Source organism: Nicotiana sylvestris, chromosome 12 (genome assembly GCF_000393655.2).
Source record: "Nicotiana sylvestris chromosome 12, ASM39365v2, whole genome shotgun sequence".
NCBI lineage: Eukaryota > Viridiplantae > Streptophyta > Magnoliopsida > Solanales > Solanaceae > Nicotiana > Nicotiana sylvestris.
The window spans coordinates 138190763-138208134 of record NC_091068.1 but is presented as its reverse complement, the minus strand read 5'-3'; the positions used below and the strand labels follow the sequence as shown (position 1 = coordinate 138208134).

The 17372-nt window shown below is 44.8% G+C and overlaps 2 non-coding genes across 2 annotated transcripts; both read right to left on the bottom strand.

Annotated features, from left to right (window-relative positions):
- Window positions 1-5378: 5378 nt before the first annotated feature.
- On the bottom strand, window positions 5379-5449 carry TRNAD-GUC (transfer RNA aspartic acid (anticodon GUC)). Its single transcript has one exon. It is a non-coding gene; the product is annotated as a tRNA-Asp (tRNA).
- Window positions 5450-11910: 6461 nt separating this feature from the next.
- Window positions 11911-11982, bottom strand: TRNAD-GUC (transfer RNA aspartic acid (anticodon GUC)). Its single transcript has one exon. It is a non-coding gene; the product is annotated as a tRNA-Asp (tRNA).
- Between the last annotated feature and the right edge of the window lie 5390 nt (window positions 11983-17372).

Genomic DNA, 17372 nt, shown 5'->3' with positions numbered 1-17372 from the left:
TAAAGCTGCATCTCACTCCACGGGGAGTGAGTATGCTCCGTCACGGAGCATTACCTCGGAGTCTTCTCCAACACATAGGGCCACTTCATTCCAACTCCGTGACCCTCCTTTCCCGGATCATGATGATATAGCCTCTTCCAAGGAGCCGATCGATGTTATCTCGGACTCGTCTGATGAGTCCGTAGCAGAAAAAGACAAGGGGAGCACTTACTCCATGTCTCCCACAGCTTCAATATCAGGGGATAGTGGAGGATATGCCGAAGGGGGTGAACCATAAGTTGGAGGTATAGAGAGAACCAGGAAACCAGAAGCATGGGAGGATAGGTTTGTCAGCGAGGTCGCTTTCCACAAATTCAGGGAATGGTGGCCGAAGAGAAAGTTGATTCCGGAAAGGCGGTTCATAGACGCCGATCTTGTCCCACTCAACCCTCACGTGCAAGCACAATTCCGCACTAGAGAGGGTTGGGGATTCTTCAAAGAGAGAGTCGAATTTGCAAACGAGCATATGGTGAAGGAGTTTTATTGCAATATTCACCACACAGTTCGGAACTCCAAAGCAACAAAAGTGAGGGACAAGATAGTAGTCTTTGATGGGAAGTCGCTGAATGACTTTTTGGGGTTTACAGATGAGGACGAGTGTCAATATCTTGAGAAGCTGGCATTGAAAGAGGAGGTTCGTCCGTGGTTGGCCGAGCATTTAGCAGCTCCAGGTACAGTCCCTGTGTGGTTGAAGGCACAGGAAAAGATTTTGCGGAACACCCTCAACTTTGAAGCAAAAGGGTGGTTAACCTTCGTGTGTAGTCGACTTGACCCGTCTACACACGATCACTCTGTCCCCCTTCCTCGGGCTGTCTTGGTGGTAGCTATCATGGCGGGCTTCCCTCTGAATGTGGGAAACATAATGTCGAGGGTGATTTATCAAGTCGGGAACGAAACAAAAACAAACTTCCCCTTTTCGAACACACTCTCCCTTTACTTTAGAGAGTTGAAAGTGAAGAAGAAAAGATATGATGTTACGGTACCTCCAGTGGCCCCCTACTCATGGTATGATCAGTTGGGTCCGGACAACCCAAAGAGAGGAAAGAAAACTCCAGCTTCTACCTCCTCCGCACCTGGCCAGTCTGAAGAGCCAGTTGCGACAGAGCAGCCCTCTGACCCTACTCCTGATGAGACACTTCCCCCAGGTCCTTCCTCCACAGCTGGTCCATCAGTTGCATCTGATCCAGTGATTCCTTCATCAAAGACTCACTGGTTCACTGCCAACCAGCTCGCACACTCCCTTGCCAGTTTAAACAACTGGATGTCAGTTGCGACATCCAAGTTATCTTCTTTGACCACTGTTGTGCAGGCACAGGGAGCACCAGCTACTGTAGAGATTCCCTCCGCCATTGAGGATGTTTTGAAAAAGATCCTGGCCAACTAGGAAAAGATGATGGCAACACAGGATACCTTGACCAAGACGGTTGGGGAACATGGAAAAGCTTTGGAAAAATTGGCTCGGGAGCACAAAAAGCTAAGGAAACAGAAAGCTTCTAAGGAGTCAGTTGCACAGTTGAGAGGGGATGTGGACAAGCTGCTAGCGGATCAGATGCCATTCGACTTATTATTTGGAGATCCAGCTGGAGAGCCAGCAGTAGAGTAGCCACAGGCAGAGGAGGATAGGCCAAGGAAGAAGAGGAAGCTCCCTAATACAGAGGGAATAGTGATCGAGGTGGCTCCCCCGTCTAGTACATCAGATGTTGAGCCCTCTTCAGTTCCACCAGTTGATGAGTAGGATCATGAGCAGACACCTGTCCCAGCAGTACAACAGCAGCAGTCTGGGGACCAGTTTGATGAGGCTTGAGGGACCGCTCAATATCCTTTGCTTATTTTTGATTTTTGATGTCTTATTTGGTAGTTAGCATTGGGGACAATGCTAGCTCTTATTCATGGGGGTGTGGCCCTACTATTTGGATTAACTGTCAGGATGACTGTATATATTATTTTACCTTCTTTTAATTTCTATACATTAGTAGTGGATAGATGGTTTGTGTATAACTGTTCATTCCAGATGATCTTCAGAGTTTATGTATATATTCATTTCCCCTTGGTTGTATATTCTACTCCCCGTTTGTACATATTAATTAGGTTTTCATCTTGATTTTCTATTTTTTGTTTTAGCTGCAAAGTTAGGCTCGTAGCCTTTGTGTTTTGTTTTGGCGTTTGCAATAAGCCCCTGGTATTCTTAATGCCACGGTTCATTCCAAGGGTAGATATTGTGCGAACCGGGTGGCTCTTCCCAATGATAGATGGTGTGACAACCTTCTTAAGGGTTTGAGTCCGTTTTTGATTTTTCTTTTCTTTTTTGATTTTCAAGTTTTTGTAGTTAAGGATACCTCAGGCAAAGCCTCACTTGGGCCTAACACATTTGCCTTTGATCCTATGGTCGAAGACATTATGTTGTGTTTAGGATGGTGAAAGTTGTGGCCTTGAGACTCTTGTGTTGACCAAATAATCATCACGTGGTCATTTTGGGCCATGGGGCAATTGAATCATATCTAAGGTTGTTGTGGGCCCTCGACTCCGTCTTAGGCAACCCTTGAGTGTGTGTGGTGAGAATTCGAATCGCGAGCCCAAGTACCGAGCCGATGGTCTAGAACTTGCCCTGAATGTTTGTTGAGGCAAAATCATAGGTAGAACTTGACTTGAGACGTGAGTATAGGCTCTCCTTGATCCAAAATGCAAAATTTGAACACTTTTCATGACCTACCAATGAAATAATCCCTAGTTCAACCCTTTTGAGCCTTAAATCTTTTTCGTTCATGAACCAAGCTAAAAACCTATACTCGTTCCTAACGAAACCCCCTCTTGGCACCCAAATCTTCCCTTGAGTAAATGGCAAATGTATAAGTTGGGGGGAGAGACAGGAAGGGCATCAATGTGCTAAAAAGATGCAAAAGCAAAAGAAAAGGAAGGCAATGAAAAAGAGAAAAAGACAAAAAGAAAGACAAAAATGAATAAAAACCAAAAAGGGAATCCAAGGACGACAAAAAGAAGTGAAAAAGGTGTAGAAAAGTGATAAAAAGGAGAAAGGATTTGAATTGCAAAAGAAAGAGTGACAATGTGTCCCTCTAACCCCTTGAAAGAAGTGAACTACTCAATTGAGTCAAGAAAGTGTGCCAAAATAAATCAAAAGAAGGGCTTAAGGGAAGATTAAACCCATTTGAACAAAAACACGTCCTACCTTTACCAAAAGCCTTCACAATGACTCCTCAAAAGCCCTATATGATCTTGAGTTGAGGGAAGCCTACATTAGTGGATACTTACATAAGGGGCAAGCATATGGTACTTAGAGCCGGACTCAGGGCCTCTTCTTTGTGAGAGACGAGAGAGAAATCCATTCATCTCGATTTGTGTGCAAATACCCTAATAGGTGAGATTCACTCAGGGAAAGTCAAGGATGTGTGAGTTTGGGTTCCATGATGACCAAAGAAATTGAGAAAGGTTCCGTGATGAAATGTGTCAACTCTTGATGCTCTTGTGTCGCACTTGATCCACAAGTTTGCAAGTTTAAATATGTTGAGGATGCATTTGCATTGAGGGCAATTGCTAGTCCCAACTGATGCCTGCTGAGGTTACTTTAGGATAAACAAGAATTACTTGGTTGTTTTCCATTGAGGGGTAGGTCTCATTTTATTTGCTTGAGGACAAGCAAAGGTTTACGTTTGGGAGAGTTGATAACTGCGATTTCTGCATGTTTTTTATACCCATTCTTACCTGAGCTTTGTGCATTTATTGCCATATAATAGTCCCAAAATGCATACAAATGACACTTGATTGTAGGTTTGAGCGACAAGATGACAAATACTAAAGATCGGCTCAAAAAGGAGTGAAATCTGCCAAGTGTCAAGAGACAACTGAAAGGGGGGATCAAAAGGCCCTGCGCGGTCCGCACTGTTCTGTCACACGGCTGCGCAGGAGAGTTCAGAAGCTAGGCATATCCAAGTTCAACCTGCGCGGACCGCACTGTTTTGCCACGCGGCCGCGCAGGAAAGTTCAGAGGCCATGATATTTTTAAGATAAGCTGCTCGGTCCGCGCCTCTTCTCGCGCGGTCCGCGCCTCTTCTCGCGTGGTCCGCGCCTCTTCTCGCGCGGTCTGCGCCCAGTTCCAATGCGGTTCGCGTCCCTTTTTGTGCGGTCTGCGCCTAAGAGAATCAGAGAAGTAATCACTCGAGACAAAAGCCCATGAGACCGCGCACCTAATCAGTGCGGTCCGCGTGGATAAAGTTCATGCGGCCGCACATCACTTTTGTGCGGTCCGCGCCCCCAGTACCAGATGCAAGTAATGAAGACCCAGAGCCCTACGCGGCCGCGCGTCATTTGTGCGCGGTCCGCGCCAGACCCTCAGAGGTATTTTTGTCCAGTTTTTCCTATGTAGTATATATAGAACATTTTACTTTTTAGCAGCGAGTTGTTTAAGAGAGCGGTTCAAGAGCATAGAGCAGCTGAACTCGTGTTACCCTATTATCAGCCTATTTTGGGCCATTTTTCTAGTTTTAAAGTGGAATCAATTAGATCAACATTGTAGTTAACTATTATGTCAATTTCATCTATTATTTCTTTGATTTTTGTTACTACTATGTCTAGCTAAACCTATTAGCTAGGGTTGTGGCTCAACCCTAGTGTAGGAAATTGATGGGTGTGATTGTTTAGTGCATGAATGATGTTGGGTGTTTGCTATTTGGATTAATCTTAAGTTTTCACTAAGATTTGGTGGTTGCAAACACTAAGTCTAGCTTAGTGGGTCTTGACTCTTCTTGAGAAAGAGAGTCTATGACCTCAAGATTAACTCCAACAAGGAATCGGGATGGACCCATGAGAATGGTAGTCCCAATTAACGGGTTAAACCTCGAGAGAGTAATTACCCAACTTGAACCATAAGTTGCTTGGGAAAATTAGCCTACCCAATTGGTCTCGAGAGAGTCAATTGGGAAAAATCACTCTCTTTACCGAGAGGTGTGAGAGTGGGTGTAAAAGGTGCAACGGTTATAGCATAAGCCCCATATTCGTCATTCTTGCATTAGGAATTTCTACCCGTTAGTGGACCACCTAGGTAAATGCTGCATCCCTAGTGCTTTTATCTATCTTGCATACAATTTAGAATCATAATTTTAGCATAACCTAGTTTTACAACTGTAGTTGATAAATTGTAGCTCTTAAACAAAAGAAAACCAAAAATGTTAGAAGATCAATTATGAGCTAAAACACTATCCTAGACCATACAAATACTCGACTCCAATTTGAAGTTCCCTGTGGAAAATCGACCCCGATATCGCTATTGGGTAAAAGTATTAGCGCTCACTCATCCTTAGGTTGAGTCTGCTGCGATCACTTTTTGGCGCCGTTGCCGGGGATCGAACCCGGGTCACCCGCGTGACAGGCGGGAATACTACCACTATACTACAACGACCTAAGTGATCCGCACATCAAACAAAATGATGCGCCAAAGCCTAAGTGAGAAATGGCTTTGATCACTTTTTGCCGCGCATCAAAGCAGTGCGGTCCGCGTGGGCTGAGTAGTCAAAATGTGACTAAATGAATACAAGCACGGACCACGGCCATTTTTGTGCGGCCGCGCTGGAAGGTAAGCTGAAAGCCCCAGGGTTTTTCTATAAATAGAAGCCTTGGGCCTCATTTGAACATTTTCGCAAATTTTCATCTGGAGCTCTAAATTTTCACTGTTCATCCGCATTCCCTGCTCATTTAGTCGATTTTTCACTAATCCCTAGTAACAAATCTTGTTCATTTCATGCATAGCCTAATTTTTTGTTTCTTCTCATTACTCTCTACTAGTATAACTTCTTATTTTCATTTTCTTCTTAATGACTGTTAGTTTGGATTTCTATTGTTTAGTGAGACTTAGGGGCATAAATCCATGTAATTAATTGAGTAGGGACACCGAGGGGTCAAATTCCGATCAAAATGGGACTTAAAGAGAATTTTTTTTCCGCCTTAGTTAAATCTGCCCTATGCGGCCGCACAGCATTTTTGCGCGGTCCGCATGGCTTTTTTGTGTGCTATGATGAATCGCCTCCATGCGGTCCGCGTGACATTGCTATGGGGTCCGCGTGAGTCCAGCGCGGGCGCGGTCCAAAATAGTGCGGACCGCGTGTGAAAAGTTCAGAGAAGTCACCATTTTGGCAGTTCACCTGTGCGGTCCGCGTCCATTTCTGTGCGGTTCGCGTTGAAGCTACGCGGCCGCAACACAAAACCGTGCGGACCGCATCGGTTCATTCAGAGAAACCATTGTGTGAATCAGTAAACTGCGCGGACCGCGTGCCTTTTGGTGCGGTCCGTGTTCCTTTGTCTGTGAAACTGTGTCTGCAATTCTTTCATTCAATTGAACTGTCCATTTTATATCATGTGCTTTTACTAACAATGCTAAACATGTGTTCCTTGCAGACAATGGTTCAAAAACATGTGGCTAAGAAGCGAACGGGGAAACAAATACAATCCGAGAGAGGTGGTTCCTCCCGTGGGGGAAGGGGAAAAGGAATTGTAAAGCTAAATCCTAAGACCAGGGAAGCAGATAAAGCTGCATCTCACTCCACGGGGAGTGAGTATGCTCTGTCACGGAGCATTACCTCGGAGTCTTCTCCAACATATAGGGCCACTTCATTCCAACTCCGTGACCCTTCTTTCCCGGATCATGATGATATAGCCTCTTCCAAGGAGCCGGTCGATATTATCTCGGACTCGTCTGATGAGTCCGTAGCAGAAAAAGACAAGGGGAGCACTTACTCCACGTCTCCCACAACTTCAATATCAAGGGATAATGGAGGATATGCCGAAGGGGGTGAACCATAGGTTGGAGGTATAGAGAGAACCAGGAAACCAGAAGCATGGGAGGATAGGTTTGTCAGCGAGGTCGCTTTCCACAAATTCAGGGAATGGTGGCCGAAGAGAAAGTTGATTCCGGAAAGGTGGTTCATAAACGCCGATCTTGTCCCACTCAACCCTCACGTGCAAGCACAATTCCGCACTAGAGAGAGGGTTGGGGATTCTTCAAAGAGAGAGTCGAATTTGCAAACGAGCATATGGTGAAGGAGTTTTATTGCAATATTCACCACACAGTTCGGAACTCCAAAGCAACAAAAGTGAGGGACAAGATTGTAGTCTTTGATGGGAAGTCGCTGAATGACTTTTTGGGGTTTGCAGATGAGGACGAGTCTCAATATCTTGAGAAGCTGGCATTGAAAGAGGAGGTTCGTCCGTGGTTGGCCGAGCATTTAGCAGCTCTAGGTACAGTCCCTGTATGGTTGAAGGCACAGGAAAAGATTTTGCGGAACACCCTCAACTTTGAAGCAAAAGGGTGGTTAACCTTCGTGTGTAGTCGACTTGACCCGTCTACACACGATCACTCCGTACCCCTTCCTCAGGCTGTCTTGGTGGCAGCTATCATGGCGGGCTTCCCTCTGAATGTGGGAAACATAATGTCGAGGGTGATTTATCAAGTCGGGAATGAAACAAAAACAAACTTCCCCTTTCCGAACACACCCTCCCTTTACTTCAGAGAGTTGAAAGTGAAGAAGAAAAGATATGATGTTACGGTACCTCCAGTGGCCCCCTACTCATGGTATGATTAGTTGGGTCCGGACAACCCAAAGAGAGGAAAGAAAACTCCAGCTTCTACCTCCTCCGCACCTGGCCAATCTGAAGAGCCAGTTGTGACAGAGCAGCCCTCTAACCCTACTCCTGATAAGACACTTCCCCTATGTCCTTCCTCCATAGCTGGTCCATCAGCTGCATCTGATCCGGTGATTCCTTCATCAAAGACTCACTGGTTCACTGCCAACCAGCTCGCACACTCCCTTGCCAGTTTAAACAACTGGATGTCAGTTGCGACATCCAAGTTATCTTCTTTGACCACTGTTGTGCAGGCACAGGAAGCACCAGATACTGTAGAGATTCCCTCCGCCATTGAGGATGTTTTGAAAAAGATCCTGGCCAACCAGGAAAAGATGATGGCAACACATGATACCTTGACCAAGGCGGTTGGGGAACATGGAAAAGCTTTGGAAAAATTGGCTCGGGAGCACAAAAAGCTAAGGAAACAGAAAGCTTCCAAGGAGTCAGTTGCACAGTTGAGAGGGGATGTGGACAAGCTGCTAGCGGATCAGATGCCATTCGACTTATTATTTGGAGATCCAGCTGGAGAGCCAGCAGTAGAGCAGCCACAGGCAGAGGAGGATAGGCCAAGGAAGAAGAAGAAGCTCCCTAATACAGAGGGAATAGTGATCGAGGTGGCTCCCCCGTCTAGTACAGCATATGTTGTGCCCTCTTCAGTTCCACCAGTTGATGAGCAGGATCATGAGCAGACACCTGTCCCAGCAGTACAACAGCAGCAGTCTGGGGACCAGTTTGATGAGGCTTGAGGGGCCGCTCAATATCCTTTGCTTATTTTTGATTTTTGATATCTTATTTGGTAGTTAGCATTGGGGACAAAGCTAGCTCTTATTCATGGGGGTGTGGCCCTACTATTTGGATTAACTGTCAGGATGACTGTATATATTATTTTACCTTCTTTTAATTTCTATACATTAGTAGTGGATAGATGGTTTGTGTATAACTGTTCATTCCAGATGATCTTCAGAGTTTATGTATATATTCATTTCCCCCTGGTTGTATATTCTACTCCCCATTTGTACATATTCATTAGGTTTTCATCTTGATTTTCTATTTTTTGTTTTAGTTGCAAAGTTAGGCTCGTAGCCTTTGTGTTTTGTTTTGGCGTTTGCAATAAGCCCTTAGTTTTCTTAATGCCATGGTTCTTTCCAAGGGTAGATATTGTGCGAACCGGGTGGCTTTTTCCAATGATAGATGGTGTGACAACCTTCTTAAGGGTTTGAGTCCGTTTTTTATTTTTCTTTTCTTTTTTGATTTTCAAGTTTTTGTAGTTAAGGATACCTCAGGCAAAGCCTCACTTGGGCCTAACACATTTGCCTTTGATCCTATGGTTGAAGACATTATGTTGTGTTTAAGATGGTGAAAGTTGTGGCCTTGAGACTCTTGTGTTGACCAAATAATCATCACGTGGTCATTTTGGGCCATTGGGCGCTTGAATCATATCTAAGGTTGTTGTGGGCCCTCGACTCCGTCTTAGGCAACCCTTGAGTGTGTGTGGTGAGAATTCGAATCGCGAGCCCAAGTACCGAGCCGATGGTCTAGAACTTGCCCTGAATGTTTGTTGAGGCGAAATCATAGGTAGAACTTGACTTGAGACGTGAGTATAGGCTCTCCTTGATCCAAAATGCAAAATTTGAACACTTTTCATGACCTACCAATGAAATAATCCCTAGTTCAACCCTTTTGAGCCTTAAATCTTTTTCGTTCATGAACCAAGCTAAAAACCTATACCCGTTCCTAACGAAACCCCCTCTTGGCACCCAAATCTTCCCTTGAGTAAATGGCAAATGTCTAAGTTTGGGGGAAGAGACAGGAAGGGCATCAATGTGCTAAAAAGATGCAAAAGCAAAAGAAAAGGAAGGCAATGAAAAAGAGAAAAAGACAAAAAGAAATACAAAAATGAATAAAACCCAAAAAGGGAATCCAAGGACGACAAAAAGAAGTGAAAAAGGTGTAGAAAAGTGATAAAAAGGAGAAAGGATTTGAATTGCAAAAGAAAGAGTGACAATGTGTCCCTCTAACCCCTTGAAAGAAGTGAACTACTCAATTGAGTCAAGAAAGTGTGCCAAAATAAATCAAAAGAAGGGCTTAAGGGAAGATTAAACCCATTTGAACAAAAACACGTCCTACCTTTACCAAAAGCCTTCACAATGACTCCTCAAAAGCCCTATATGATCTTGAGTTGAGGGAAGCCTACATTAGTGGATACTTACATAAGGGGCAAGCATATGGTACTTAGAGCCGGACTCAGGGCCTCTTCTTTGTGAGAGACGAGAGAGAAATCCATTCATCTCGATTTGTGTGCAAATACCCTAATAGGTGAGATTCACTCAGGGAAAGTCAAGGATGTGTGAGTTTGGGTTCCATGATGACCAAAGAAATTGAGAAAGGTTCCGTGATGAAATGTGTCAACTCTTGATGCTCTTGTGTCGCACTTGATCCACAAGTTTGCAAGTTTAAATATGTTGAGGATGCATTTGCATTGAGGGCAATTGCTTGTCCCAACTGATGCCTGCTGAGGTTACTTTAGGATAAACAGGAATTACTTGGTTGTTTTCCATTGAGGGGTAGGTCTCATTTTATTTGCTTGAGGACAAGCAAAGGTTTACGTTTGGGAGAGTTGATAACTGCGATTTCTGCATGTTTTTTATACCCATTCTTACCTGAGCTTTGTGCATTTATTGCCATATAATAGTCCCAAAATGCAAACAAATGACACTTGATTGTAGGTTTGAGCGACAAGATGACAAATACTAAAGATCGGCTCAAAAAGGAGTGAAATCTGCCAAGTGTCAAGAGACAACTGAAAGGGGGGATCAAAAGGCCCTGCGCGGTCCGCACTGTTCTGTCACACAGCCGCGCAAGAGAGTTCAGAAGCTGGGCATATCCAAGTTCAACCTGCGCGGGCCGTACTGTTTTGCCACGCGGCCGCACAGGAAAGTTCAGAGGCCATGATATTTTTAAGATAAGCTGCACGGTCCGCGCCTCTTCCCGCGCGGTCCGCGCCCAGTTCCAACGCGGTCCGCGTCCCTTTTTGTGCGGTCCGCGCCTAAGAGAATCAGAGAAGCAATCACTCGAGACAAAAGCCCATGAGACCGCGCACCTAATCAGTGCGGTCCGCGTGGATGAAGTTCATGCGGCCGCACGTCACTTTTGTACGGTCCGCGCCCCCAGTACCAGATGCAAGTAATGAAGACCCAGAGCCCTACGCGACCGCGCGTCATTTGTGCGCGGTCCGCGCCAGACCCTCAGGGGTATTTTTGTCTAGTTTTTCCTGTGTAGTATAAATAGAACATTTTACTTTTTAGCAGCGAATTTTTTGAGAGAGCGGTTCGAGAGCAGAGAGCAGCTGAACTCGTGTTACCCTATTATCAGCCTATTTTGGGCCATTTCTTCTAGTTTTAAAGTGGAATCAAGTAGATTAACATTGTAGTTAACTATTATGTCAATTTCATCTATTATTTCTTTGATTTTTGTTACTACTATGTCTAGCTAAACCCATTAGCTAGGGTTGTGGCTCAACCCTAGTGTGGGAAATTGATGGGTGTGATTGTTTAGTGCATGAATGATGTTGGGTGTTTGCTATTTGGATTAATCTTAAGTTTTCACTAAGATTTGGTGGTTGCGAACACTAAGTCTAGCTTAGTGGGTCTTGACTCTTCTTGAGAAAGAGAGTCTATGACCTCAAGATTAACTCCAACAAGGAATCGGGATGGACCCATGAGAATGATAGTCCCAATTAACGGGTTAAACCTCAAGAGAGTAATTACCCAACTTGAACCATAAGTTGCTTGGGCAAATTAGCCTACCCAATTGGTCTCGAGAGAGTCAATTGGGCAAAAATCACTCTCTCTACCGAGAGGTGTGAGAGTGGGTGTAAAAGGTGCAATGGTTATAGCATAAGCCCCATATTCGTCATTCTTGCATTAAGAATTTCTACCCGTTAGTGGACCACCTAGGTAAATGTTGCATCCCTAGTGCTTTTATCTATCTTGCATACAATTTAGAATCATAATATTAGCATAACCTAGTTTTACAACTGTAGTTGATAAATTGAAGCTCTTAAACAAAAGAAAACCAAAAATGTTAGAAGATCAATTATGAGCTAAAACACTATCCTAGACCATACAAATACTCGACTCCAATTTGAAGTTCGCTGTGGAAAATCGACCCCGATATCGCTATTGGGTAAAAGTATTAGTGCCCACTCATCCTTAGGTTGAGTCTGCTGCGATTACTTTTTGGCACCGTTGCCGGGGATCGAACCCGGGTCACCCGCGTGACAGGCGGGAATACTTACCACTATACTACAACGACCTAAGTGATCCGCGCATCAAAACAAATGATGTGCCAAAGCCTAAGTGAGAAATGGCTTTGATCACTTTTTGCCGCGCATCAAAGCAGTGCGGTCCGCGTGGGCTGAGTAGTCAAAATGTGACTAAAAGAAAACCAGTACGGACCGCGGCCATTTTTGTGCGGCCACGCTGGTAGGTAAGCTGAAAGCCCCAGGGTTTTTCTATAAATAGAAGCCTTGTGCCTCATTTGAACCTTTTCGCAAATTTTCATTTGGAGCTCTAAATTTTCACTGTTCATCCGCACTCCCTGCTCATTTAGTCGATTTTTCACTAATCCCTGGTAACAAATCTTGTTCATTTCATGCATAGCCTAATTTTTTGTTTCTTCTCATTACTCTCTACTAGTATAACTTCTTATTTTAATTTTCTTCTTAATGACTGTTAGTTTGGATTTCTATTGTTTAGTGAGACTTAGGGGAATAAATCCATGTAATTAATTGAGTAGGGACACTGAGGGGTCAAATTCCGATCAAAATGGGACTTAAAGAGAATTTTTTTTCCGCCTCCGTTAAATCTGCCCTATGCGGCCGCACAGCATTTTTGCGCGGTCCGCATGGCTTTTTTGTGTGCTATGATGAATCGCCTCCATGCGGTCCGCGTGACATTTCTATGGGGTCCGCGTGAGTCCAGCGCGGCCACGGTCGAAAACAGTGCGGACGGCGTGTGAAAAGTTCAGAGAAGTCACCATTTTGGCAGTTCACCTGTGCGGTCCGCGTCCATTTATGTGCGGTCCGCGCTGAAGCTACGCGGACGCAACACAAAACCGTGCGGACCGCGTCGGTTCATTCAGAGAAACCATTGTGTGAATCAGTAAACTGCGCGGGCCGTGTGCCTTTTGGTGCGGTCCGCGTTCCTCTGTCTGTGAAACTGTGTCTGCAATTCTTTCATTCAATTGAACTGTCCATTTCATATCATGTGCTTTTACTAACAATGCTAGACATGTCTTCCTTGCAGAAAATGGTTCAAAAACATGTGGCTAAGAAGCGAACGGGGAAACAAATACAATCCGAGAGAGGTGGTTCCTCCCGTGGGTGAAGGGGAAAAGGAATTGTAAAGCTAAATCCTAAGACCAGGGAAGCAGATAAAGCTGCATCTCACTCCACGGGAGTGAGTATGCTCCGTCACGGAGCATTACCTCGGAGTCTTCTCCAACACATAGGGCCACTTCATTCCAACTCCGTGACCCTCCTTTCCCGGATCATGATGATATAGCCTCTTCCAAGGAGCCGGTCGATGTTATCTCGGACTCATCTGATGAGTCCATAGCAGAAAAATACAAGGGGATCACTTACTCCACATCTCCCACAGCTTCAATATCAGGGAATAGTGGAGGATATGCCGAAGGGGGTGAACCATAGGTTGGAGGTATAGAGAGAACCAGGAAACCAGAAGCATGGGAGGATAGGTTTATCAGTGAGGTCACTTTCCACAAATTCAGGGAATGGTGGCCGAAGAGAAAGTTGATTCCGGAAAGGCGGTTCATAGACGCCGATCTTGTCCCACTCAACCCTCACGTGCAAGCACAATTCCGCACTAGAGAGGGTTGGGGATTCTTCAAAGAGAGAGTCAAATTTCCAAACGAGCATATGGTGAAGGAGTTTTATTGCAATATTCACCACACAGTTCGGAACTCCAAAGCAACAAAAGTGAGGGACAAGATAGTAGTCTTTGATGGGAAGTCGCTGAATGACTTTTTGGGGTTTGCAGATGAGGACGAGTCTCAATATCTTGAGAAGCTGGCATTGAAAGAGGATGTTCGTCGGTGGTTGGCCGAGCATTTAGCAGCTCCAGGTACAGTCCCTGTGTGTTTGAAGGCACATGAAAAGATTTTGCGGAACACCCTCAACTTTGAAGCAAAAGGGTGGTTAACCTTCGTGTGTAGTCGACTTGACCCGTCTACACACGATCACTCCGTCCCCCTTCCTCGGGCTGTCTTGGTGGAAGCTATCATGGCGGGCTTCCCTCTGAATGTGGGAAACATAATGTCGAGGGTGATTTATCAAGTCGGGAATGAAACAAAAACAAAATTCCCCTTTCCGAACACACTCTCCCTTTACTTCAGAGAGTTGAAAGTGAAGAAGAAAAGATATGATGTAACGGTACCTCCAGTGGTCCCCTACTCATGGTATGATCAGTTGGGTCCGGACAACCCAAAGAGAGGAAAGAAAACTCCAGTGTCTACCTCCTCCGCACCTGGCCAGTCTGAAGAGCCAGTTGCGACAGAGCAGCCCTCTGACCCTACTCCTGATGAGACACTTCCCCCATGTCCTTCCTCCACAGCTGGTCCATCAGTTGCATCTGATCCGGTGATTCCTTCATCAAAGACTCACTGGTTCACTGCCAACCAGCTCGCACACTCCCTTGCCAGTTTAAACAACTGGATGTCAGTTACGACATCCAAGTTATCTTTTTTGACCACTGTTGTGCAGGCACAGGGAGCACCAGCTACTGTAGAGATTCCCTCCGCCATTGAGGATGTTTTGAAAAATATCCTGGCCAACCAGGAAAAGATGATGGAAACACAAGATACCTTGACCAAGGCGATTGGGGAACATGGAAAAGCTTTGGAAAAATTGGCTCGGGAGCACAAAAAGCTAAAGAAACAGAAAGCTTCCAAGGAGTCAGTTGCACAGTTGAGAGGGGATGTGGACAAGCTGCTAGCGGATCAGATGCCATTCGACTTATTATTTGGAGATCCAGCTGGAGAGCCAGCAGTAGAGCAGCCACAGGCAGAGGAGGATAGGCCAAGGAAGAATAGGAAGCTCCCTAATACAGAGGGAATAGTGATCGAGGTGGCTCCCCCGTCTAGTACAACAGATGTTGAGCCCTCTTCAGTTCCACCAGTTGATGAGCAGGATCATGAGCAGACACCTGTCCTAGTAGTACAACAGCAGCAGGCTGGGGACCAGTTTGATGAGGCTTGAGGGGCCGCTCAATATCCTTTGCTTATTTTTGATTTTTGATATCTTATTTGGTAGTTAGCATTGGGGACAAAGCTAGGTCTTATTCATGGGGGTGTGGCCCTACTATTTGGATTAACTGTCAGGATGACTGTATATATTATTTTACCTTCTTTTAATTTCTATACATTAGTAGTGGATAGATGGTTTGTGTATAACTGTTCATTCCAGATGATCTTCAGAGTTTATGTATATATTCATTTCCCCTGGTTGTATATTCTACTCCCCGTTTGTACATATTCATTAGGTTTTCATCTTGATTTTCTATTTTTTGTTTTAGTTGCAAAGTTAGGCTCGTAGCCTTTGTGTTTTGTTTTGGCATTTGCAATAAGCCCTTGGTTTTCTTAATGCCATGGTTCTTTCCAAGGGTAGATATTGTGCGAACCGGGTGGCTCTTCTCAATGATAGATGGTGTGACAACCTTCTTAAGGGTATGAGTCCGTTTTTGATTTTTCTTTTCTTTTTTGATTTTCAAGTTTTTGTAGTTAAGGATACCTCAGGAAAAGCCTCACTTGGGCCTAACACATTTGCCTTTGATCCTATGGTCGAAGACATTATGTTGTGTTTAGGATGGTGAAAGTTGTGACCTTGAGACTCTTGTGTTAACCAAATAATCATCACGTGGTCATTTTGGGCCATGGGGCGCTTGAATCATATCTAAGGTTGTTGTGGGCCCTCGACTCCGTCTTAGGCAACCCTTGAGTGTGTGTGGTGAGAATTTGAATCGCGAGCCCAAGTACCGAGCCGATGGTCTAGAACTTGCCCTGAATGTTTGTTGAGGCGAAATCATAGGTAGAACTTGACTTGAGACGTGAGTATAGGCTCTCCTTGATCCAAAATGCAAAATTTGAACACTTTTCATGACCTACCAATGAAATAATCCCTAGTTCAACCCTTTTGAGCCTTAAATCTTTTTCGTTCATGAACCAAGCTAAAAACCTATACCCGTTCCTAACGAAACCCCCTCTTGGCACCCAAATCTTCCCTTGAGTAAATGGCAAATGTCTAAGTTTGGGGGGAGAGACAGGAAGGGCATCAATGTGCTAAAAAGATGCAAAAGCAAAAGAAAAGGAAGGCAATGAAAAAGAGAAAAAGACAAAAAGAAAGACAAAAATGAATAAAAACCAAAAAGGGAATCCAAGGACGACAAAAAGAAGTGAAAAAGGTGTAGAAAAGTGATAAAAAGGAGAAAGGATTTGAATTGCAAAAGAAAGAGTGACAATGTGTCCCTCTAACCCCTTGAAAGAAGTGAACTACTCAATTGAGTCAAGAAAGTGTGCCAAAATAAATCAAAAGAAGGGCTTAAGGGAAGATTAAACCCATTTGAACAAAAACACGTCCTACCTTTACCAAAAGCCTTCACAATGACTCCTCAAAAGCCCTATATGATCTTGAGTTGAGGGAAGCCTACATTAGTGGATACTTACATAAGGGGCAAGCATATGGTACTTAGAGCCGGACTCAGAGCCTCTTCTTTGTGAGAGACGAGAGAGAAATCCATTCATCTCGATTTGTGTGCAAATACCCTAATAGGTGAGATTCACTCAGGGAAAGTCAAGGATGTGTGAGTTTGGGTTCCATGATGACCAAAGAAATTGAGAAAGGTTCCGTGATGAAATGTGTCAACTCTTGATGCTCTTGTGTCGCACTTGATCCACAAGTTTGCAAGTTTAAATATGTTGAGGATGCATTTGCATTGAGGGCAATTGCTAGTCCCAACTGATGCCTGCTGAGGTTACTTTAGGATAAATAGGAATTACTTGGTTGTTTTCCATTGAGGGGTAGGTCTCATTTTATTTGCTTGAGGACAAGCAAAGGTTTACGTTTGGGAGAGTTGATAACTGCGATTTCTGCATATTTTTTATACCCATTCTTACCTGAGCTTTGTGCATTTATTGCCATATAATAGTCCCAAAATGCATACAAATGACACTTGATTGTAGGTTTGAGCGACAAGATGACAAATACTAAAGATCGGCTCAAAAAGGAGTGAAATCTGCTAAGTGTCAAGAGACAACTGAAAGGGGGGATCAAAAGGCCCTGCGCGGTCCGCACTGTTCTGTCACACGGCCGCACAGGAGAGTTCAGAAGCTGGGCATATCCAAGTTCAACCTACGCGGACCGCACTGTTTTGCCACGTGGTCGCGCAGGAAAGTTCAGAGGCCATGATATTTTTAAGATAAGCTGCGCGGTCTGCGCCTCTTCTCGTGCGGTCCGCGCCCAGTTCCAACGCGGTCCGTGTCCCTTTTTGTGCGATCCGCGCCTAAGAGAATCAGAGAAGCAATCACTCGAGACAAAAGCCCATGAGACCGCATACCTAATCAGTGCGGTCCGCGTGGATGAAGTTCATGCGGCCGCACGTCACGTTTGTGCGGTCCGCGCCCCCAGTACC